General features: G+C 40.4%; 1 long non-coding RNA gene across 1 annotated transcript; it reads right to left on the bottom strand.

Annotated features, from left to right (window-relative positions):
- Window positions 1-1,704: 1,704 nt before the first annotated feature.
- Window positions 1,705-19,511, bottom strand: LOC132657831 (uncharacterized). Its single transcript, XR_009596541.1, has 2 exons — window positions 13,294-19,511; window positions 1,705-4,245 (listed from the first exon to the last, which is right to left on the bottom strand). It is a non-coding gene; the product is annotated as an uncharacterized LOC132657831 (long non-coding RNA).
- Window positions 19,512-23,836: the final 4,325 nt, after the last annotated feature.

The raw sequence follows: 23,836 nt of genomic DNA, 5'->3' as shown, positions 1-23,836 counted from the left end.
CTGGGAAAACTAGGTTTCCACATGCAAAAGAATGAAGTTGCACCTTCTCTTATATCACCTATTAAAGAAAAACTCAAAATGATATATGACCTAAATATAATAAATGTAAGAGCAAACTATAAAGCTCTTAGAACAAAACATAGAAGAAAAGCTTCATGACATTGGATTTGGCAATGATTTCTTAGATACAACACTAAAGGCATCAGACAACAAAGGAAAAAATAAATTGGACTACATCCAAATTTAAAACTTCTGCGTATCAAAGGACACAGAGTGAGACGGCGACTGCAGAATGGGAAACAATTTTTGTAAATCACATACCAGATAAGGGGTTAAGATGAAGAATATAGAAAAAATGCCTACAATTGAATAACAAACAATTCAAATAAAAGAATAGGCAGAGGACTTGAATAGATATTTCTCCAAAGAAGATACAAAAATGGCCAATAAGTACATGAAAAGATGTTCAAAATCACTAGTATCGTTGGGCAAATGCAAACCAAAACCACAATGAGATACCACTTCACATCCACTAGGATGCTACTACAAAATTAAAACAAAATAGAAAATAACAACTGTTGGCAGGGATTGCAGCCCTGTGGATGGGAATGTAAGATGGTGCAGCCCCTCCGGAATCTGTCATGGCAGTTCCCCAAAAAGTTAAACACAGAATTACCATATGATCTAGTGATTTCACTTTTGGGTACATACCTAAAACAATTGAAAGCAGAGGCTCAAGAAGATATCTGTACCCCCATGTACATAGCAACATTATTATCAACAGTCAAAAGGTGGAAGCATTGTGTTCATGGATGAATGAACTGGTAATAAAAAAAGTGATATAACGTGCAATAGAATATTATTCAGTCTTACAAAGGAAGGAAATTCTGACACACGCTGCAACATAGATGGATCTTGGAGACATTATGCTGAGTGAAATAAGTCAGTCACAAAAGGACAAATACTATATGAATCATAAAGCAGAATGATGGTTGCAAAAAGCTGGAGAAAGACAGGGGAATAGGGAGCTGTTTAATCAGTAGAGAGTTTCAGTTTTGCACAATGAAAAGCATTCTGAAGATGGATGATGGTGATGGTTGCACAATAATGAAAATGTACTTAATATCATTGAACAGCACACTGAAAATGGTTAAAATGGTAATTTTTATGTTATGTGTATTTTACCATCATTTGAAAAAATGTCCAAGTATACTCCACAGAAACATAATTCAAGAGGTGATTAATTAAAAAGTCAAAATATTTATATCCATATGAAAAAAATTTTGTTTGCTTTTATTAAAAAGCATTTAATAAAGAACATCTTTGAAAACTTAACAGCATGGCACAAGAAATAGATGTTCATTGGAGAAAAAATTTTAAACTATGGGCAACATAAGAAAATATATTTAAAAACACCCATAATTTACTATCCAAAGATAACTATGGTTAACTTTTTGGTGTATATCCTTTAAATACATATATCATATGCATATGTATATGCTTGATATATATATATGTGTGTTTATTTTCTCAGCTGGTAAAGAATCCGCCTGCAATGTGGGAGATCTGGGTTCGATCCCTGGGTTGGGAAGATCCCCTGGAGAAGGGAAAGGCTACCCATTCCAGTATTCTGGCCTGGAGAATTCCATGGACTGTATAGTCCATGGGGTCGCAAAGAGTCGGACATGACTGAGTGACTTTCACTTACACAGAGAGAACAAAAATTTTATTTATTATAAGATATTAATTTACAAAATGAAAAGATATCACAGGATCTACCAATACTGGTCCTGACACTCTACTTGTAATCATAGTAATGTAATATTGCCTACATTTATACTGACATCCACACATATTCATAAACAATATTACCAGTGAGAATTGTTGTCTGTGAATACTGATAGGATTGAACAGATGAAAGTGACCCTTTCTACCACTGTACACAGGGAGGCTGTTTTATCCCCCATTTTACTATGAACACTTTCAAACAAACAGTAAAGTAGAAATAATTTCCTGGTGAACACTGCGTATCTACCACCTAGGTTCTACCACTGACATGTTGTTATGCTTAGTTTATCCCATCCATCTATTCTTTCCATCCATCAATCTATCTTATTTTGTAAACTGCAGATGCCAAAACATTGTTGTTGTTCAGTCACCCAGTCGTGTCTGACTCTTTGCGACCCCACGGACTGCAGCACGCCAGGCTCCCTCTCCCTCACCATCTCCCAGAGTTTGCCCAAGTTCATGTTTATTGCATTGGTGATGCAATCTCATCCTCTGAAGCCCTCTTCTCCTTCTGCCCTTAATCCTTCCCAGCATCAGAGACTTTTCCAATGAGTTGTCTGTTAGCATTGGATGACCAAAATACCACAGTTTCAGTTTCAACATCAGTCCTTCCAATGAATATTCAGCGTTGATTTCCCTTAAGACTGATTGGTTTGATCTCCTTGCTGTCCAAGAGATTTTCAGGAGTCTTCTCCAACACCAGAGTTTGAAGGCATCAATTCTTTGGCATTCTGCCTTCTTTATAATCCAGCTCTCACCCTAAATATTTCATCATGCATATTTTTAACTTGTTACTTTAAGATGAAATTTATACACAATGAAACACACAAATCTAATACGGACATTCATTGAGATCTGACAAATACATACAACTGTTTAATCCAAACCTACAAGGCTGTAGTATATTAACCTCACCCCAGAAAATTTCATGCCTCCTCCCAGTCACCTCTGTCCACACTCCCTGGGGGCAACAAATCCTCTGATCTTTTTTCATGAAATTTGTAGAATTTCATGCAAGTGGGATCATGCTTCCACTCAGCATAATTAAGCCTCTTACTCATGAGCTCAGACAGAATTTGGGAACAATTTACTTCCTTCTGGTCTCCAGTGTGATGAGTCACTCATCTGCTGCTGCCGCCACCCTGCTGGCCACTTAATGTAGCGATCCCTTCTTTAATTGCCTTCCCCTTCCTCTCCTGCAGGTTATTTCCCTCCTGGCCTCAGATTTCCCCAGGTAGGGGCTCATTTGCATTTCCTTATGCAGTTCATGCTAGTGGACACACAAAGGTGAATCTGGGGGCAAATTTAACAAACTGGCAGGAGAATCTATTCCAGATTCTTATGGAGTAGCCTGGTAGAGTAGGGTATTTTATTCACTGCTAAATCCATGCAAACACTAGCAGCTAATTTTGTATGGTCTTGCCACAGTCTGTGAAATTGATGATAATGCCAAACCACCATTCACTGGGGGCAGAGGAAAATGGAAATCATAGGTTACATATTTATGAAATACATGCCCCAAACAGACACTGCCCAATCTTACTGGACAGTACACGGGGAGAAGTCAAAATAGTCTTGCACTGTGGTTTTTGTCATCACTCAGTATAAATCTATGACCATCTTATTTTGCACTTATTTTACAATAAATCTTGTAGGCAACAATGAGCCAGTTTTTTCAAAAACTAAACTGAAAGTATACATTTAGTGGGGCTTCCCTGGTGGCTCAGAGGTTAAAGCGTCTGCCCGCAATGCGGGAGACCCGGGTTCAATCCCTGGGCTGGGAAGATCCCCTGGAGAAGGAAATGGCAACCCACTCCAGTATTCTTGCCTAGAGAATCCCATGGACGGAGGAGCCTAGCGGGCTACAGTCCATGGGGTCGCAAAGAGTCGGACACGACTGAGCGACTTCACTTCACTTCACTTCATACATTTAGTGAACAATTAAATACTATGCTTCTATGTTTCAAGAGAATTGGTTAAGTGTAACGTACACAAATATGTTTGACATTTACTATCAAATGCCTCATTCAGTTCAGTTCAGTCACTCAGTCATGTCCGACTCTTTGCGATCCCATGAACTGCAGCACACCAGGCCTCCCTGTCTATCACCAACTCCTGGAGTTCACCCACACTCATGTCCACTGAGTCAGTGATGCCATCCAACCACCTCATCCTCTGTCGTCTCCTTCTCCTCCTGCCTTCGAATCTTTCCCAGCATCAGGGTCTTTTCAAATGAGTCAGTTCTTCACATTAGGTAGCCAAAGTATTGCAGTTTCAGCTTCAACATCAGACCTTCCAATGAACATTCAGGACTGATCTCCTTTAGGATGGACTGGTTGGATCTCCTTGCAGTCCAAGGGACTCTCAAGAGTCTTCTCTAACACCACAGTTCAAAAGCATCAATTCTTCTGCGCTCAGCTTTCTTTATAGTCCAACTCTCACATCCATACATGACTCCTGGAAAAACCATAACCTTGATTAGATGGACCTTTGTTGACAATCCTCACTACTAAGGGTAATATCCCTTTTAGTTAGGGTGTCATAGTGATATCACAATTACTTGAAAACCAGAAGGTACAAATCTGCTGCAGAAGAAGCATCGTCACCTACTTAATCATAAGTGGATATTTTAAAAATTTTTAATGGGAAGATAATTGCTTTACAATGCTGGGTTTGTTTCTGCCATACAACACTGTGATTCAGTTATAACTATATATTCCCTCCCTCTTGAGCTAAGTGGATATTTAAACAATGTGTCTGTAGATAATGACTGCAGCTCTAGCTTCTATAAATGACAGAATGTACATTTATACATCACTTTATGAAGCATGGCTTTTCCACTTAAATTGATTGAATATTTTTCTAAATTAATTTCACTTATTTTTACTTTCAGATTTCTTGTGCACATTTAAAATTAGTGTTTTGAAACCAAAAGGGGAAAAGTGGGAACTTTGCAAATAGTTAAATAATTCCAGTTTTACCCACCACTGTCACTTGATACTTCATATAGAAAATCAGTTGTTTTCTGATATTAATTTGCTTTTTGAAATCCAAATTTCCTGGTGGCTCAGCTGGTAAAGAATCTACCTGCAATGCTGGAGACCTGGGTTCAATCCCTGGGTTGGGAAGATCCCCTGGAGAAGGGAATGGCTACCCACTCCAGTATTCTGGCCTAGAGAATTCCACGGACTCTATAGTCGATGGGGTCGCAAAGAGTTGGACATGACTGAGTGACTTTCACTTTCAAGGAAAGTTTTGGAAGTTTATCCTGTTCATAGTGAAACACTTGAGGTTTTTTTTGAATGTTTCTATAAATTCAAGTGAAATGTTTACCAGTGATGACAAATTTATTTGCTTTTCCATTAATATAAAAGCAAATTTTGGTGAAGCATAGTCATATAGTAAAAACAGTGTTCTTATTAAATAAAAACAGCCTATAGAGTCAAATCACAACTTATGGGTAAACACATAAGCCATAATTTTATACAAACAAGTCACAGTATTTTACCAATTAAAAAAAAAGAAGCTAGAGCTATCAAACTATATGTACACAGATACAAAAACTAAACTACCAAATTTTGTGACAAGCGTAATGTTGAAAATGAAAAAAACCCTAAAACACTGGCACAGTAATATGAGTTTTACTTCCTTGCTGCTCATAATGAATCAGATATATAACAGTTTTTAGGTCTTTCGATTTTTATTTTGTTTATCAACCTGTGTATGCTGTGGGCGCTCAGTCACCAAGTCATGTCTGATTCCTTGCGACCCTATGGACTGTAGCCTGCCAGGCTCCTCTATCCACGGGATTTTCCAGGCAAGAATACTGGAGTGGGATGCCATTTCCTCCTCTGAGGGATCTTCTCCATCCATGGATTGAACCCATGTCGCCTGCCTGTCCTGTCCTGCATGACGCTGGCAGACAGATTCTTTTATCACTTGAGCCACCTGGGAAGCCCAAAACAGAGCAGTATTTAGCTCTTTTTCAAAGAGCTATTAGTATTGGAAAGCAAATGGAATGAGTCCTCCAAAATTTGGATGTTGAAACCAAACCCCCTAATATTACAGAATTAAGAAGTAGGATCTTTTGATGGTGATTAAGACTAGTGTCCAAAAATGTATCAAACTTTATTTGTTTAGAAATGAGAGCTCTAAAACTTGGTTGAATTTCATTTAAAATCAGTTGGAAATCTTTAAAGTATGCCATAAATGGAAAGCCCTCAAAGTGCAGCTTTTGGAATTTGGGGGGGGGGGGAACTGCCAGGAATAAGGGAAAGCTTGCCAACGAGGAGACATCGACATATCTTCTTATTAAAAGATGGAACTAAATCAGTAAAATAATGAGCATTCAAACAGTATATGAGATTTGATTTGGAAAATTGGTAATTGAGTTTGGAGTATCTTAACATGTAGGAAGAATAATTTGATGGAGCATCTATTTTTTAGTAGATAATTGGATAATGTCTGCTGGAGTGAAGTAAAAGTAAAAACCATATGATTTTTCACCATTTAAATTTGATGAAGCATTAAAAATAATAAATACAGGCAAAGTTTTTTTTTTTCAAAATATTTATTTTAATTTACTTATATATTTATGTGGCTGCACCAGGTCTTAGCTGCGGCCCTGACCAGGGATTGAACTCGGGCCCCCTGTATTGGGAGTGAGGAGTCTTAGCTACGGGACCATCAGCGAAGTCCTAATACAAGCAATCTTTATGGTAAATTTTGTCTTTAAAAATATTGGACAAAAAAAAGTTACTTCAAACTGAAGCTGAAAGGTAGTATCTAAAGTATTCAAGTTGAAATATTTAGCTATTTCAATATAGAAAAATAGTTTTGAGAATATCTTTCATCTAACATAAATCATCCTGATCTTACCAACATCTGTAACTTAATTTTCTCAATTAAAAAAAACTTTTTTTACTACAAATGAGAGTCAATTGAATACATCAAGAATTTTAAATTAGCCAGAAATTACAATTTGACGATCTCAGAAATTTTAAGGAAAAAAATGCACACAAAAATAGAAATACACTAAAAAAATTCTTTGGAAAAATACTAGTGACACTGTTTTAGAGTTAAAAATGGCTAATGACTAGGTGGAGCATAGACGATTTTTAGGGCAGTGGAAATACTCTGCCTGATACTATAATGATGAATACATGTCATTACACAGTTGTCCAAACACATATAATGTACGCGACCAAGAATGAACCCGAATATAAACTGTAGACTAGGTGGTAATGCTGTGTCAGTTCAATAAAGTACCACTCTGGTGGGAGATGTTGTCAACGGGGGAATGTGTGCATGTGCGGGGGCAGGAGGGGCAAGGACAATCTCTACACTTTCTGCTCATTTTGCTGTGAATGTTACTCAGTCATGAAAAGGAATGAAAAATTTACCATCCACTACAACATAATACCCTCCAGGTTTATCCTGAGGGTGAACCTGGAGGGTATTAGGCTGAAGTCAGGGAAAGACAAATCCTCCGTGTTTTCGCTTAAGTGTGAAATCTAAAAAGTTAAAACAAACAAATAAATGAAACAAAACAGAAATACTCACAGACAGAGAACAAAGTAGTGGTTACAGAGAGGACAGGAGTGAGGAGGAGGGCCAGGATAAAGGAAGGCGGTCAAGAGGTACAAGCTATCAGGTATAAAATAAACAAAACACAAAGATATAATGTGTAGTACAGGGAATGTAACCAATAGTTTATAATAATTTTAAATGGAGTGTAATCTATAAAAGTATCAAATCACTACATTACACACTTGAGAGTAATATAATGTTATAAATCAAATAGACTTCGACAGAAAGGATGAGTACCAGGATTAACTATTCTAGTTGCTATTTTTTAATGGTCATATAATCAACATCTAGACATTTAAAGTTTTTGCATATATATATGTTACATTCAGTTTATTAGAAATGTTTTAAAAGTGTTTTTTAATAAAACAGGAGTTTTTGTCATTCCGTCAATGTGACAAAACCTTTCTCAGCCAAATAAATACTTCAAAAATATATAACAAATTACTTTAGCACTCCTTTCTCCTCTGTACAGTGTGTTGCCACCATACTTTGGAGGGTGGTTAAAAGAATGCCTTGTGTTCTGAAAGCAGTTCAAAAAAGTGAGTCACAGCAATGTTTTCAGCAAAGGCAATGGGATAGGCACGGCACTTCTGAAGGAGGACACTTGATGAAGGACAACAGTCGTGTAGAATACCCAGCATAGAAAAAGAAAAACTCAGTTCCACTGACTCAGTTCTCCTGTCTGTCAAAGTTTGTCTTACAGTAGATCCTACAAACCAGAGTGTAGGAATCAGCTGGAATGCTTTAAACACTGACCCCAAATCTCCCTGAGTGACGAAGAAAATGCAGAAAGCTGCATTTTCAAAGGCTCCCAGGAGATGCTGAGCTGGCTGCCTATTACATCTCTGAGTGACTTTCTGTGAATCCATAAATATCTGCTCTACAGTGTCTTGGAAGAGCCAGGATGTCACCGCCATTCAACTCTGCTGAGCCCCTGCTCTGCGTGGGATGTTTTACCAGCTACACTTTGTCCTGCCCTTATGCTGCTCGAGGTAAGGTGGTCGGAAACTTGCTTGTGGACGGCTGCCCTTTCCTCCAGAAGCTTGCACTCCTCAAAGCCTTCCTTGGGGAGGAAGATTTGTCTAGACTCTTCACTGCAGAAGCTGCAGGACAGCCAGAAGTCACTCCTGGCCACCTCAGTGGCTCTTCTCACAGAGGTGCTGTGTTCCTCATTTGCTAATGGAGCAAGGAAACCTGAGACATTCCATCACTAGACATGGTCCAGCTGTCGCATGTAGGTGCATATTCATTTTTCTTCTTCTCTTGACCCTTAAACATTGGTGTATATTCATTTTTTCTCTCTTGATCCTGAAACATTTATTATATTTTCTTCTCCTGGCAGTCTAGGGATTAAGACTTCACCTTCTAACATAAGGGGTGTGGGTCCGATCCCTGGTCGAGGAGCAAAGATCCCACATGTCTGTAGCCAAAGAAAACAAAACCAGGGCTTCCCTTGTGGCTCAGCTGGTAAAGAATCCGCCTGCAATGCGGAAGACCTGGTTTTGATGTCTGGGCTGGGAAGATCCCAGAGGAGCCTGGTGGGCTATAGTCCATGGAGTCACAGAGTCAGACATAACTGAGCAACTTTCACTTCTCATTCTAAACTGGTTATATAGGCTTGATACAGAGAAGTGAGAAAACAGGAAAAGTAAAATCCAATAAAAATAATCTAAAATATTATCTTCAAGAGAAAATTAGTCATTATGAATATTCTGGTTTGTAGATTCTTCTAGTGTTAATTGCATTTATACATTTTGTTTTAGATAAAAGTGGAATTATATTACAGTGCTGATTTTATAAAAATAAACATTTTGAATGTGTACAAGGAGTGTTTCTTCAACTGTCCTTTCTGTTGCCACTTCTCCTGCAGATTAAAGTCTCAAAGCAGATGTATTCATTTAGCAGGAGAGTCAGGCTGTCTCATTAAAATTTGGATGAACGCCCTCTGTCATAGCTTATTTATATAAGTAGCTTTCTTAAATGGAGAAGGAAATGGTAACCGCTCCAGTATTCTTGCCTGGAGAATCCCATGGACTGAGGAGCCTAGCAGGCCACGGTCCATGGGGTCACAAGAGTCGGACACAACTTAAAGAATAAATGACAATGATGAGCTTTCTTAAAATCAAATCAATGGCTCTGACTAACAAGACATCCACATCAATGTCCCACAGCCATTGAAACAGCTACTCCTTCCTTATGTGTGTGTGTGTGTGTATATATATATATAAATATTTATATATATAAATATATAATATATTTTCCCTAATATAAATATAAATATATATAATTTAAATTATATATATAAATATAAAATATAAAATATTTTCCCTAATACTGGTAATTTGTGTGGGTTTTTTTTCCCTTGATAAATCTTGCTAGGGGATTAAAAATGCTATTAATCTTTTAAAAAACTGATTTATTTTATTCATTTCTACTTTCTATTTTATTGGTTTCTGTTCTCAAGTATTTCCTTTCTGTTACTCCTTTTGGCTTTAATTGACTCCTTCCTCCCTCCATATATTTTGCACATACAACAAACATTGGCTGAGATGTGTCAGCTGCTCTGAAGGGCAAGATTAAACAATTAAACTTCATTTATGATTTCCATGAACCCCCAAAAAGAAAAAAAAAAATCAAAGCACAACCATCCGTGTCACATTGAACTTGGAAGGAAGTATAAATAAAACATGCTTTGAACAAAAGCTGCTGGAATATGGAAAAATCTTTCCTAGCCAAGGCTCGCCTTTGAGGTTCACTCCAAAACCAGGCAACCACTAGAGATAGTTGGCCCATAATTTTGAGTGTCTGAAGTGCAGCAATTCCAGTTCATGAGCACTAATGTAATTTGTGAAAACAATGCACGCATCACTGGCATCAAACTCAAAGCTTAACAAGATCTCTCTTCTCCTGAGTGTAGCGTTGGCTGATTGCTCTGAGTCATTAAGTTGGAAGAGACACTCAAGGAGGATGCATTGGAGGAGCACACCAAACCAGGTGATTTAATTATTTCTCACATTTCTCTCCTCTTGGTAGCTAATTAGCAACATTCCTTTCGCTCCCTTATCTCTTTTGAGGTCATATCAGCAATTATCGCCCTCCAGTTTATGCAAAAACTACCTGAATAACTCACAATGCAGAAGAACTTATCTGCTTTCTTCCATTTCCTTTTGCCTAAGAATGATTAATAAAGAAATATTTCAAACATACAGCAAAATAGAGAGGTCAATAAAACCACCCAGATTTAACAGATGGTAATGCTCCACTGCACATACTTAATAATGCTTAAAAAAGCTCTTCAGTCATCCCTGCCACTTTTACAAGAATATTTGGCCTTTTGCTATAACATATCTTAGGCACACCTCTTTGTGCATAACTCTCTACGTCTCCCTCTGAAGCAGCTGCAGAGCTGTCAGCTCCACGGTCTTTATTGTTGCAGTATGGCCAACTCCACAGGGCAGGGGTGAGACCTGTGTGCGGCGTTTGCAGCATAGTTTGGGGGCCGTACAGATCTGAGTTCCAAACTCCTGTCAACTAGCCGAGTGAATGTGGACAAATGTCTGTACGTAGTTTCTCACTTGTAAAACAGGAATAACAATACCTCCTTGTAGAGATGTTGGAAGGTGATATAAATAAAGCATTAGAAGAGTACGCAGCACATGGTTAAGTGGTTGTTATCAGCTTATCTGTTGTATACATACCGAACAATCCTTATAAAGCTTGCGTCCATATCCAACTGAGACTATATTTACCAGGAACGAGCCAACCACTATCCAGATAATTAACAATTCCTTACCTGCAGACTAATACATATCACCTTGGTATGTAAAGCCAGATATAGCCCAGTGAAATGGCACTCTTTTCCTGTAATAGTTGGAGGTGGCTTTTTCCCATGGTTTTGATTTCAATAACAAAATCAAATTTTATAGTTTTATAGCACTTACTTTGATGTAAAGCCAAATTAGCCCATGAGATAAGGCAGCAGATTATAAAAGCAAGGTGCCTTATGATCATGGACATTATTTAGTTGTCTTTTTTAACATTTATTTTCTTTTTTAACTGAAGGGCAATTGCTTTACATTTGGTTGTTTCTATAAGCATCTCCTTTTTGTATCCTTAGGTTTCTTTATTATTTGTCATTAAAACAAATTACCCTTAAAAAAAAAAAAAACTACATTTTTAAACTCAGTTTCTCAACCGTGGCTGAGGCTCAAAGGCACCTGTTATCCATCCCAAGGTCCCCACCCAAGACACACTGGACTCTCTGGGAGTGATGGGGTGGGGAGAATAAGATGAATGGGATTAACGTTCCATTCAAGTGAGGCTGTTGTAGACCCAGAATTGAGAATCGCACTGGGTTAACTACTTGAAATGGTACCTAGAATCTGAAAGGCAGTATTAGATTTGGAAATTAATCAGAAAAATCCTTCTATATATTTTTTTCCTTCAATAGCTTAGCAAGGATGCTTGCTATCCCAAGTTTTCTGTTGCAACTTACGTCCTCCATAGGAATGAAGGGTATGTACAGTCCATCCAGGCACAGTGTAAATCAAAACACATGCCAATCTCTGGAAGGAAAGTGTTCGGACCATCTAACTGGATTCCACTAGAATGAGTCTGTGAGACACCACACTGAAGTAATTGAAAACCAACCCCTCTTTAGGATAGCCAAAACATACAAAAAATTGGATTTAACTCAATTTTCAAAAAGAAATTGCTTCTAATTGCATAATGCATACATCATATCCTTCTGCAAACAAAAACACACCAAATGTCAGAACCTGGCCTGAGAGTACACTGGTTTCCAGCCCTGAATGTGTTGCCTATTCCTGCCAAAGCTCACCTTTCCTCCCCCCCTCTTTTATTCCCATGAGCTGCATGCTCTGAGGTAATCGGGCAGAAAAGTACATCTGAAGATGGAGACCATTAAGAAATCACGCTTCTCTTTATTTATTACAGTCTCCATGGCGAGAGCAAAATAAAAGAAAACTGTTTCAAAGCAACAACAATAAAGGAAGTAGCGTCTCTCTCGGGCAGGCAAATCTCAGAAACTATGCTGCTCAGCGTCAGATGATGCCGTGTGCCCTGCCCCACATGGAAGTGCATGACTCCCCATGGGGCTGGCCTTATGCAGACACACAAACTCCAGAGAGCCGGAACCCGCTGCTAGAAGGTGCCGACTTTTATGCTGTCTCTGGGGATCGGGTTGCTAAGCTTCTCTTTCAACTGACTTCCAGATATCAGATGTGAAATCTCTGGGGCTTTCCAGGCCACCTAATTCAAAGTAATCAGGAACCTGAGTAGGGTCAGAATGCTGGCTGACCTCTTTCAACAAACAGGGACCTAGACTTTGGGCTGCTGAGACAGCCAGTTCTATAGCTCTGGACAAGAGTCAGCAGAATTTCTAATGCTTGAGGCAGGCAACTCCAAAGCTTGGCCCTCTCCCTCTAAGAAATTGGGGTCTCCAGACTTTTTAGTAACATAGTAGTATATTCCCTCATCCTTACTGTATCACTTTGGCCGTGTATTCAAGTCCTTTGACCCATATCAATTGCAGCGAGTTGCTTCCCCTTTAATAAAGGCTTTGAGTATCTAATCATAAATTTTCTGAACCATCTAACCCAATGACAGTATTCTCCCTGGTTAGCTTCCAAGAGTCCCCACCCCCTTTCCACTTTACCCCAGAAGAAAGTGGAAAAATAGGCAGAGAGAATGGTGAAACAGTAGTTTCTAATAGTTTGCTTGCTTTTTTTTTTCTAAAGGGAGGAAATTCCCTTTGTGGATTACTTAGAGCAAAAATGCTATCTCGGCTCTGGACTTGCCCCTATAGTCATTAACGTTGGTACTTTTAATTTAGTTTTGTAGGTTCCCTTTGCTTAAAAACCCAGGGGAAAAAACCCAACTCTTTAATTTACTCACATCCTGCTGGGCTTTCTCAGGCTAATCATTTTCACACCAGCATTAACTGCAACATCCTAGTTAGAAGCAAAAGGGGAGACAGGTCTACTGGAGGTGGCCAGACCGCTGAGGGAAGGAGGTCCATGCCTCTTGCCGGAAGTCAACACCAGGGCCACCCTCAGCTATTTCAAAGGTCAGCAGGCGCAGTCCTAGAAGAAAACACTACACTTACTTTCCAACCTGCAGAGCTCAGGGAGGCATAAAGATTCAATTAAGTAAATTAACTGACAACATGTGGTAACTGCCAGTTCCTGAGAACCCAAGAGATAAATAGGAAGTTATCCTCACCCTTCAGGTGACGGAAGAATTTATCTTGATGCAACAAAAATAACTACTTTACAATATTGTGATGGTTTTTGCCATACATCAGTATGAACCGGCCATAGGCATACATGTGCCCACCTCCCTCCCCACCCGATCTCTCCACATTGTCACAGAGCTCTGGCTTTGGGTGTCCTGCATCACACAGCAAACTCGCACTGGGCATCTATTTTACATACGGTAATGTATATGTTTCAGTGCTATTCACTCAAATCATCCCACCCTCTCCTTCTCCCACTGAGTCCAAAAGTCTGTTTTAAATAAATAAACATTTTTAAATAGGAAGAAATAAAGCAAGCGTGTGCTTTGCAGACTTGGAGAGGAGCTCTCCTCCTCGTCCTGGGGTGACCCTGGGTCCCTGGCTCTGGGAGACCACTTGACCAGCAAAGTTGACAGCTGCCCCCCTCCCCCTCCTCCCCCTACACAGAAGTATAACCTTTGTAACCATGGCAACTTAAGCCTGTGGACTAGTGTTATCCAAAGGGTGACTTTTCTTTCTTTCCTATCATGGCAGTTCACACTGCTTCATCCTGATCTTTAGACTGAGGTTCAGTCACAATGAAATGGATGTTAAGGGTGATCAAGAAGGAGCCAATGAGGGGAGGAGGCAGAAGAGGCAGTCAAGAGGGTCCCTACTCTGTCTGGTTGATAAGGACAGTTAGGATCTTGGGGGAGGGATGGTGAGAATATTATGTTGGTACTGTGTGAGAGAGGATTATATAATAAAAGATGCCCATTTTACTGCCTGGCTGCCCAACTGAATAGGTTTATAAACCACAGGTCTCTTTTCTAAGTCCTGGCTTGCAAATCCACTTCCCCCTCCTCCTGTGCAGCCCCCCTTGGTCACCGTAAAGTCATCACCTCCCACCAGAGTCCCAGGGCCCTCTAAGTAGGGGCATTCTGGCTCCTGGCTATTTGTAATTTCATCCTCTGAAATCCTGTGTCTCCTCCTGAGTTTGCACACTGACTCAGGCATTATATTCTTAAAACTATAAAGTCATCCCCTTTATGCCCATTCAGAAAGCCTAAGCAGAAAAGACTAGTTCATCTGAGAAACAGCCAGCTTGCTATATGGAAATCTGATCCTCTCACTGTCCACAAACCATGGACCACAAAAAGATGCCTCAGTTGGCAGAGCTCAAATGCTTGACCTCCCTCTATCCCTAACAGCCATGTGACTTTGGGAAAAGTTCTGTCTTTTCTTTGGATTTAAGTTTTCTCCTTTATTAAAAAAGGGCAACAACCAGCCCTACCTCTTTCGGCTATAAATTCTATGTTTGGAATTGCAAGGGGGAAGATCTGAGAATCTGCATGGCAAATGGGCCTAAAAATAACAGTACCTAACACTCAAGTACTTCACATTTAATCCTCTCCAGCGCCCTGTGAGGAAGGTATAATTATGACCTTGGGTTTTTCAGATGGGAACAAGTTAGAGAGGTTGAGCAGTTTGCCCTGTGTCACACAGCAGTGGTGGAGTTGGGATAGGGACTCAGGCAGTCTGGCTCTAAGGTAAGTGCTTGGAACTACCATGGATACAGGGTAACAGGCAGATCAGAGGTCTCAACCTCCTCTTCACATGCTTAGGTGAGAGAAGAAGTGTGAAGATGACGGTTTACCTGAAAGTCAACAGCATGAACAAAGAGCCAAGAGGAAAGGTAGCCAGTGCCTGCTCTCTCTACCTACCACCTGCCAGATTTTCTATTTAGTGTACACATCACCATAGACAAATAAGCACTTCATGACAATGGTATAAATTGGGATGATCCTGGCAAAATCATTAAAAAAAAAATACATCGATCAGCTTGGGATCTCTTTGCCACCTGCATTGAAATAGTCAAATGATATCAGATGAGGGAACACAAGAGGCCAGACCAAAGAGAGCCACTTTCAAGACTAGTTTAGACAAATAAGCTGCCTCTAGCGGTCTTTCAAACAAAGCCACTGAGGTTCTGACTGCCCTGTTCTGGACTCCCAGCTATAGGTTCCTCAAAAGCAAGTGCCTTTCACTGAGCCCAACACCAGTCCAGCACGATCTTTGCAGAGGAAAAGGCAACATGCTTGACCATTTTTAAAAACAGGGACAGTAAGAACCCCAAACCCTACAAGACTCTCTACCAGGAAAGCTCTTGCCAATTCACTGCAGAATGATACTGATGAGAATTTATAATACTATCTTGATTTCTATAAAGCACTACGGCCCGAGATCCTGAATTCAGCCTCTTTCAATGCTTAATGACTACAGAACAGTTTCATTAAAATGAATGTTGTTTGGTTCTGTGCCCTTCAGGTTTTTTCCATCATTAATCCTTTTGGAGCAGGGTGGGGCTGGGCTGGGAACGACATATAACTCTGGTTGCAGCTGTCCTTATGTAACACAGCACATCCACCAGTTACACATGACCTTTTGGGGGAAACCAACACAATTATGCTGTTTTATGCAGCTTTAGGCTGTTAAGTGGTCATTGATATGTACTACCATCAACTTGGAAAGTATATTGATACTTTTTTTGACCTTATCAACCAAATGGCTGTGTGGCATACATGCTGTCAAGCTGAATGAAACACCTCTCTTCCCCCGAGCTAAAAGCACACTGTATTAAGCAGCTGTAGATTCTTTACTACCATGTCATTGATTTACCTACTGGACTTTGTTAACCCAGGAGAGCTATGAATCACCCTTCTTACCTTTCCATTTAATAAAATAGGTTTCCTTTTGATACAATCTCTTCTTTATCTAGATTTATTTGTTCTGAATCCTGAGGCATTCTTATGGCATTATTTCTTACCAAAGACAGCTCTCCCTCAGTGTTTGTTTAACGATAATTTTTATTTCAAGCTCTTCCTGACTGGTATGTTTGCCCTCTCTCAAGGCTTTATATTCCTAGGAATACTTGAGTCACATGTTGTCAGACCGCCACCCCGCATTAATCACAGGCGAGGGTCACTCACACAGGTCACAGGATGGTGTTAGAATTCTTTAAGAGTTGAGCTCAGAGACAATCTTTTTTCTTTCTTTCCTCTCTTCGTATTCATTCATTTTAATTCCCAGGCATGCAACAGGTCATTCATTCATTCAACCACTAGCTGAAGAATTACTATGTGTAAGGCATTTTTGCTGGGTGCGGGAGATAAGAGTTGGACAAACATGGTCTGCTTTTAGGAAGCTCACAATATGGCAAATAAGAAAGGTCATGATTAGATAAAGCTTGAAGTGTCGTAAGGGAAGATCCACAAGGCATTTGTAGGTGTGCAGAGGGCTGTTTGACTCTCTCTAGAAGATTCCAGAATACATCCCAGAGCCAAGAAGTGATGATGCTTGATCTGAACCTTATTTTAAAAAGCAAGTAGTGGTCATTTTGGGGGAGGCTGAACAACAGACGGATTCACACGGATGCAGCAGAGGGACATGATTAAGGGAGAGGCTTAGTCATGGCCAGGCCAGGAAGGGCTCTGATTCTTGAAAGTCGGATTCTGTGCCGTATTAGCTCCATCTGGCATTGCTTCTTGGCCCCAGGGATACCAAACAGAGTATGCAGAGGCTAGTCAGGGATTAGTGCCTGTTTAGGGCATCAGCCTACCTCTCCAAGAGACCTACAGCAGTGACCTGCAGTGACCAGCCTACCTCTCCAGACCTACAGCAGTGACTACAATAGTGGTGCTTGTTTTGTAGTCTGGTCTGCAGAGAGTTACAGGGTGGTGATCATCCTGGAAGCCTCTCTGGAACAGGATCTCTCTGCATAAGGTTATGATATGAGGGATCCAGGTGGCAAAGAGCAATGTAAATGGCATTTGCAGATGGGAAGATAGTGGGTGCCCAGGGGCAGAGACACTAGTCAGTAAGCCTCACATGTGACATGTCGGATAGACAGGGCTAGGGGAAGAGGTATGTGCATGCTGTGTGCTAAGTTGCTTCAGTCATGTCTGACTCCACAACCCCATGGCCTGTAGCCCACCAGGCTCCTCTGTCCATTGGATTCTCCAGACAAGAATACTGGAGCGGGTTGCCATGCCTTCCTCCAGATATCTTCCCGACCCAGGGATGGAACCTGGGTCTCTTACGTCTCCTGCATTGGTAGGTGGGCTCTCTACCACTAGCACCACCTGGGGAGCCCAGGGGAGGAGGCAGGGGACATGAAAGTGGTCAGATCTGCCGGTTCCCTTTGTGTCATGAGCGTGCTCCTGCACAGAGTATTACAGGTTTCCAAGTCAGAGCAGCTAAGGTAGAAGAAAACAAGAGTAAACGGTCTCGGCACAGACGTGAAGCACTACTAGAAAATTAGTAAAACAAATCTCATGGTTTGCTTGCTTCTTTCCAACCTCTGTTCTCCACGTCCAACAGCAGCCTGCCTGTCATATCAAGTTAGACATTCTCCCTTTGAAATTATACATTCATAGTGCTTAAGGAAGCTTTTAGATAGCAATGTCATTACTTAAAAAAAATAAAAATAAAAACTCAAGTAATGCCCTAATCATCTCCTATTTTTGCTTCTATCTGTAGCATAGCTCATCTGCATTAATGTACTTAATGCTCGTCAGAAGACTTGGAAATTGCTCAGGAAAATGATCTGACTTCTAATGAACCCTGAGATCCCCCCCTCTGTACCTGGGCCCTGGCTTTTTAAATTTTCCATGACAAATTCTGGGTAAAATGATTAAATAAACAATAGACTTTTGAGTCTATGCAACTTTAGGTTTATCTGATTTCATGCATTGGCCTCTCTGCTCCACAACCCATAGATTTTTCTCCTATATATATGCTTTATGATGGATATTTCAAGAATTTAAAACTATCACTCAAGCTAAGGTTCCTTAATTCTCGTGAGTAATTTCTTTGGCCAGGATGTGTTACAGGGACAAAAGCAGTTTCAAAATTGCTGGCTCATGCCTGTTGCCTGCAAATTACTCTCAGTCTAGCAAAGAAAAAGGTTTTAGTGTTTTGACTGTTGCCAAAGACACTTAGGATAGTATGTAATTCCCCAATTCTCTCCCCAACTCTGTCCCAATCGGCCCATATTTTCTATTGCACAGTTATAAGAAGATAGGGGCTTCCCAGGTGGTGCTAGTGGTAAGAATCCACCTGCCAGTGTCGGGAGACACAAGAGGCAGGTTGGATCCCTGGGTTGGGAAGATCCCCTGGAGTAGGAAATGGCAACCCACTCCAGTATTCTTGTCTGGAAAATTAAATGGACAGAGGAGCCTACAGGGCTACAGCTCATGGAATTGCAAAGAGTTGTACATGACTGAACGTGCACACACACACATACACACACACAAGAAGACAGCTTCTGGGTACTGCACAATGAATATAGGTTTAGTCTGGTTAACGCAGTAGGAGTATTTCTAATACAATGTATCAGTGAGGATTTTGCAAGCACCATTAGAAATTATCTGAAGGGTATTTTTTAGGTGACTTTCTGCTTTTCATAAAGCAAAAGTCCTTTTGAAAAGATGACATCATTCCCCACTTCCTGTGTTCTCATTTCAGGTTTTCAGGAATTAATTTCAAAAAAGGATGGAAGCTACTGTTCTCTTACATTTGTTGAACAGCCTACACACCAACACAACAGCCAATCGAGCTTTGCTGCTAAGGTTTACTAAACAAAGACATGAAAATGTGGGCTATAGGTGATAGAACTTATCCATGAGTCAGTAGCCAGCCAAAGATCTTAGTTCCAACTAATTAGCCCACAGCCTTTCATATCTAGTTCTGCTTTTCCAGTATTCTCTAAGAGTCTGATTTCTAGTCAGGAACTGAGAAAGTGGGGTAGATTCTACTTCTGTATGATCCACAGGGGTGCCAGCCAAGATTCCCTGCGTTAACAGTAGTAGGAAAAGTGGCTGAGCCCCAGGATCCTAAACACAAGAACTCATTTTCCTCAGCCTCCATGCTTTCTCCTTGCTCCACCAGAAAATTCTAAAGGGACAGAATGAATGAGCAGAGAACAAGGCGAGGCAAAGGCAGACACGACTGTTAATGGGACTCCTTGCTGCAAACCCTGACGTGATGAATCCTGGTGAGCTGGCTTGAACTGTAAGCACTCTTGCCAGAGGAATGGTTCTTAAATCTGGTCACACATCACAATCACCCGGGGAGGTATGGTTTCGTTCTATAGTTTCAAGTCTCATCTCAGACTTATCTCCAGGGGTGGGGCCCTGGACTCTGTACTTTAATAAGTATGGCATACCGGCATGTCTTCTCTTGTCCCCAGCATTCTTGGTATTAGGGAACCATGGATTCGAGTTGCAAAGTGTAAGGTCAGTGGTGTGCTGAAGACGGCTTGTACCAGCTCGCCAAAGCCGACTGTTTATAATTTTCAGGCACTTTTGCAAACAATTATCAAAGTTAGATTATATAAGCATACTATTAAATGTGTGCGCGCGGCTCAGTCGTATCTGACTCTTTGCAACCCCATGAATGTCATGGGACTTCCCAGGCAAGAATACTGGACTGAGTTGCTATTTAACACACCAGGGGATCTTCCCAACCCAGAGAGTGAACCCTTGTCTCTTGGGTCTCCTGCCACTAGTAAATTATATCAAAACCATAGCTAATATGCAAAGTTCATTATGTCCTAATCACTCACTACATTTAACTGTTCCCGATGTTCCTGAGGTTTCTACATCTGTTGCCTATACACTGGTGGGAAATGCAATGAAATGGCGCAGAGCCACACGTTTCTTCCCAACCCCACTGTCAGTGACAACACACTGGTAGCTTGAGATTAGAACATTTTATCGTGGAGATCAGCAAATGCTAGAAAACTGGAAACTGATATATTGCTGTCTCTAGGCTTAAAAAAGTGATAGAAAAATGCAAAGAATGCAGATGAAACTTAAAAATATGTCATGGTTGTAAGCTGGTACATTGTGAATAGCACAAAAATTTGAGGAAATGCTAGTAACTATTTAAAAATTGTCTGATTTTAGAAAACATGTTACTCTCTTTATTGACAAACAAATTCCAAAATATGACATCTTTGTTGTTTTAACTATCACCTTAACTCGTTCTTTTTTTGGCCATGCCATGCGGGATGTGAGATCACACATGCCTCCCGCAGTGGAAGCATGCAGTTTTAACCACTGGACCACAAGGGAAGTCCCTCACCTTCCCCTTTCATGTTAAGAAAAACATCAACCAACATTCATGTTGGGAATCACTTACTCATCAACTGCATTCAATGAAAGCATTCGTTGAGATCAGTGAGCTATGTAAAATTCACAATAAAGAGTACTGTATATTCTGTGTGTGAACTGTATACTTCTATTGAATTCTGACTGTATTTATACATTTACTGTATTTGAAACACAAGCTGGAATCAAGATTGCCAGGAGATATATCACTAACCTCAGATATGCAGATGACACCACCCTTACGGCAGAAAGCAAAGAGGAACTAAAGAGCCTCTTGCTGAAAGTGAAAGAGGAGAGTGAAAAAGCTGGCTTAAAGCTCAACATTCAAAAAGTGAAGATCATGGCATCTGGTCGCATCCCTTCATGGCAAATAGATGGGGAAACAATGCAAACAGTGACAGACTTCATTTTCTTGGGCTCTAAAATCACTGCAGATGGTGACTGTAGCCATGAAATTAAGATGCTTGCTCCTTGGAAAAAAAGCTATGACCCACCTAGACAGCACTTTGAAAAGCAGAGACATTACTTAGTCAACAAAGGTCCACCTAGTCAAAGCTATGGTTTTTCCAGTAGTCATGTGTGGATGTGAGAGTTAGACCATAAAGAAAGCTGAGCACTGAAGAAATGATGCTTTTGAACTGTGGTGTTGGAGAAGACTCTTGAGATTCTCTTGGGCTGCAAGGAGATCAAACCAGTCAATCCTAAAGGAAATCAGTCCTGAATGTTCACTGGAAGCACTGATGCTGAAACTCCAATACTTTGGCCACCTGATGTGAAAAACTGACTCGATAGAAAAGACCCTTATGCTGGGAAAGATTGAAGGCCGGAGAAAGGAATGACAGAGAATGAGATGGTTGGATAGCATCACTGACTCGATGGGCATGAATTTGAGCAAGCTCTGGGAGTTGGTGATGGACAGGGGAGTTGGTGATGGACAGGGAGGCCTGACATGCTGCATTCCATGCTGCATTTGCAAAGAGTCGGACACGACTGAGCAACCGAACTGAACTGCATTTGTATTTAATGATATTGTATATTCTATTAAATTTGCAAATTGTTTATATTATCTTTTATGTATCAGTAAAATTTCTAATAGACTCACTTTTGATTATATATGTATATACATGTTTTCCAGAGAGCTGGATGTTCAAACATTTACCAGGACACTGTGGCCTAAGCCGAGAACAAAACAGGTTGAATGGCTTCTGCGCCTTCTATCCTATAGGTCCACGCCCTTATCTCAGCCCTTCAGTTTACCATTCCCCAGTCAAGAAGTACACAGTGAATTGTACCAGAACACAAGTCAAAAGCAAAAGAGATCTTCCCGAAGATGCAAACCCGATAACTGAATCTGCCTAATTCGGCCCTTCCTAAGGAGGCTGTCTTCCAAGTAGGGACAGCTTTAGGCTGACCTGACCACACCTGCCATGTGGAAAAACAAGGGAGAATTCTAACTGATGGCAGGCAGTCTGGACACCACAGCCTAACCAACGTCCTTCCCCTTGAATCCACATTAATGTCTCCTTGGGAGCACAGGACAGGTGGGTAGAGGCGTCGAAGTAGTAAACCAGGAGTTTGATCTTTTTGTCAAATTTGGAACACATTTGGTACACAAGGGTCAGTGAGCATCTCCACCTTTCATCAAGCAAAGTGTACACAAATATCATGACTTCTTACACATTTGTCACTGCTTATGGTTTAAACACATCTTTCTAAAGGTGAAACAGAATGCAATTATCAAACCAAGCTGGCGCTAGTGGTCAAGAACTTGCCTGCTAATGCAGGAGACAAGAGATGTGGGGTTCCACCCCTGGGTAGGGAAGATCCCCTGGAGTAGGGAGTGGCAGCCTACTCCAGTATTCTTGCTTGGAGAATCCCCATGAACAGAGGATTGTGACCCTCCCCATGGGCTGTGTCACAAAGAGTCGTACATGACTAAAGTGACTTAGCATGCAGCACTCATGCATCAAAAAGATGTAGAGAAATTTTAAAGATTCCGTTGCTTGGTAATCTTATTGTTTTGAAACTTCAGGCCAATGCCAATAGCTAACACTCACCACTAAGGAGTTTCCTTCAGTGCTGGGGGAAACTGCAATGAAATTTAAAGCTTTCTTTCAACAAAATGTGTCCCTAATCAAATCAGATTTCTGCTTGTCCAAGCTGCTTGTGTGTCCTAGTCCATGAATCTATTCAACACACGAGTATTTTTCCATTTGTCACAATCTTATCCACCTAATTTCTTAATTCTTCTTTAAATACAGAGAAGCAAAAGTCTACCAAATATGTTATTTTTATGAGTACCAGGTTGCAGAAATTTCTGCTAAAGAGTCATCCAATTAAAGTGTAATTTTTCAATTATAAAAAAACACAACTGATGCAGATAAGGGGTCTTCAGGTAAACTGCTTTTGAATGTCTTATGATATTGAAAATATAAAAGCACAAAAAGATCTTTCTGACCTCTAATAAAAGATGAGTCAATGCTACCATCACAAAGGGAAACTGGCCTCAGAACATCTTAGAGAAAACACAATGTTATGGCCTAGTCCTGACAAATGGTAATACTTTTACTTAATTGGTATGTTCTTGAAACCTAGGTACAGAACTGCTCCAACAAGATTCCCCAGGTCCTTAAAACCGGAATGTGTTTGGTAGGTAAAGGTCAGACTGACACACTGAGGGATGGTGAGGGATGACGAGTGGGAGAAACTCATTCAGCCTGACACCCTACAAGATATGAGCCTTGTGTTATATTTTACAAATTAATAACTGCATTGGTGATAGTAAGGATGAAGGGTGGAGAGGAGACACACTTCAAGGAAAAACACATTCAAGATACACTTGCAAAACAAGCCAGGGAAAATCAAGCAGCTATTTCTGTATACCAAGCTCTGGTATCTGCACAGAAAGAACATGTACTTTCAACCACAAAGACATTTATTAAGTTAAAAAAATTATTAGACATTTCTTTTTCCATAGCTTGTTATCTCATAGCAAAACTAAAGAATTTTTTTTGGTCCTCAGCTAATAAGTTGCCCTCTAATTCAGAACCCG

Source organism: Ovis aries, chromosome 15, assembly GCF_016772045.2.
Source record: "Ovis aries strain OAR_USU_Benz2616 breed Rambouillet chromosome 15, ARS-UI_Ramb_v3.0, whole genome shotgun sequence".
Lineage (NCBI taxonomy): Eukaryota > Metazoa > Chordata > Mammalia > Artiodactyla > Bovidae > Ovis > Ovis aries.
This window is presented reverse-complemented; position numbering and strand designations above follow the sequence as displayed.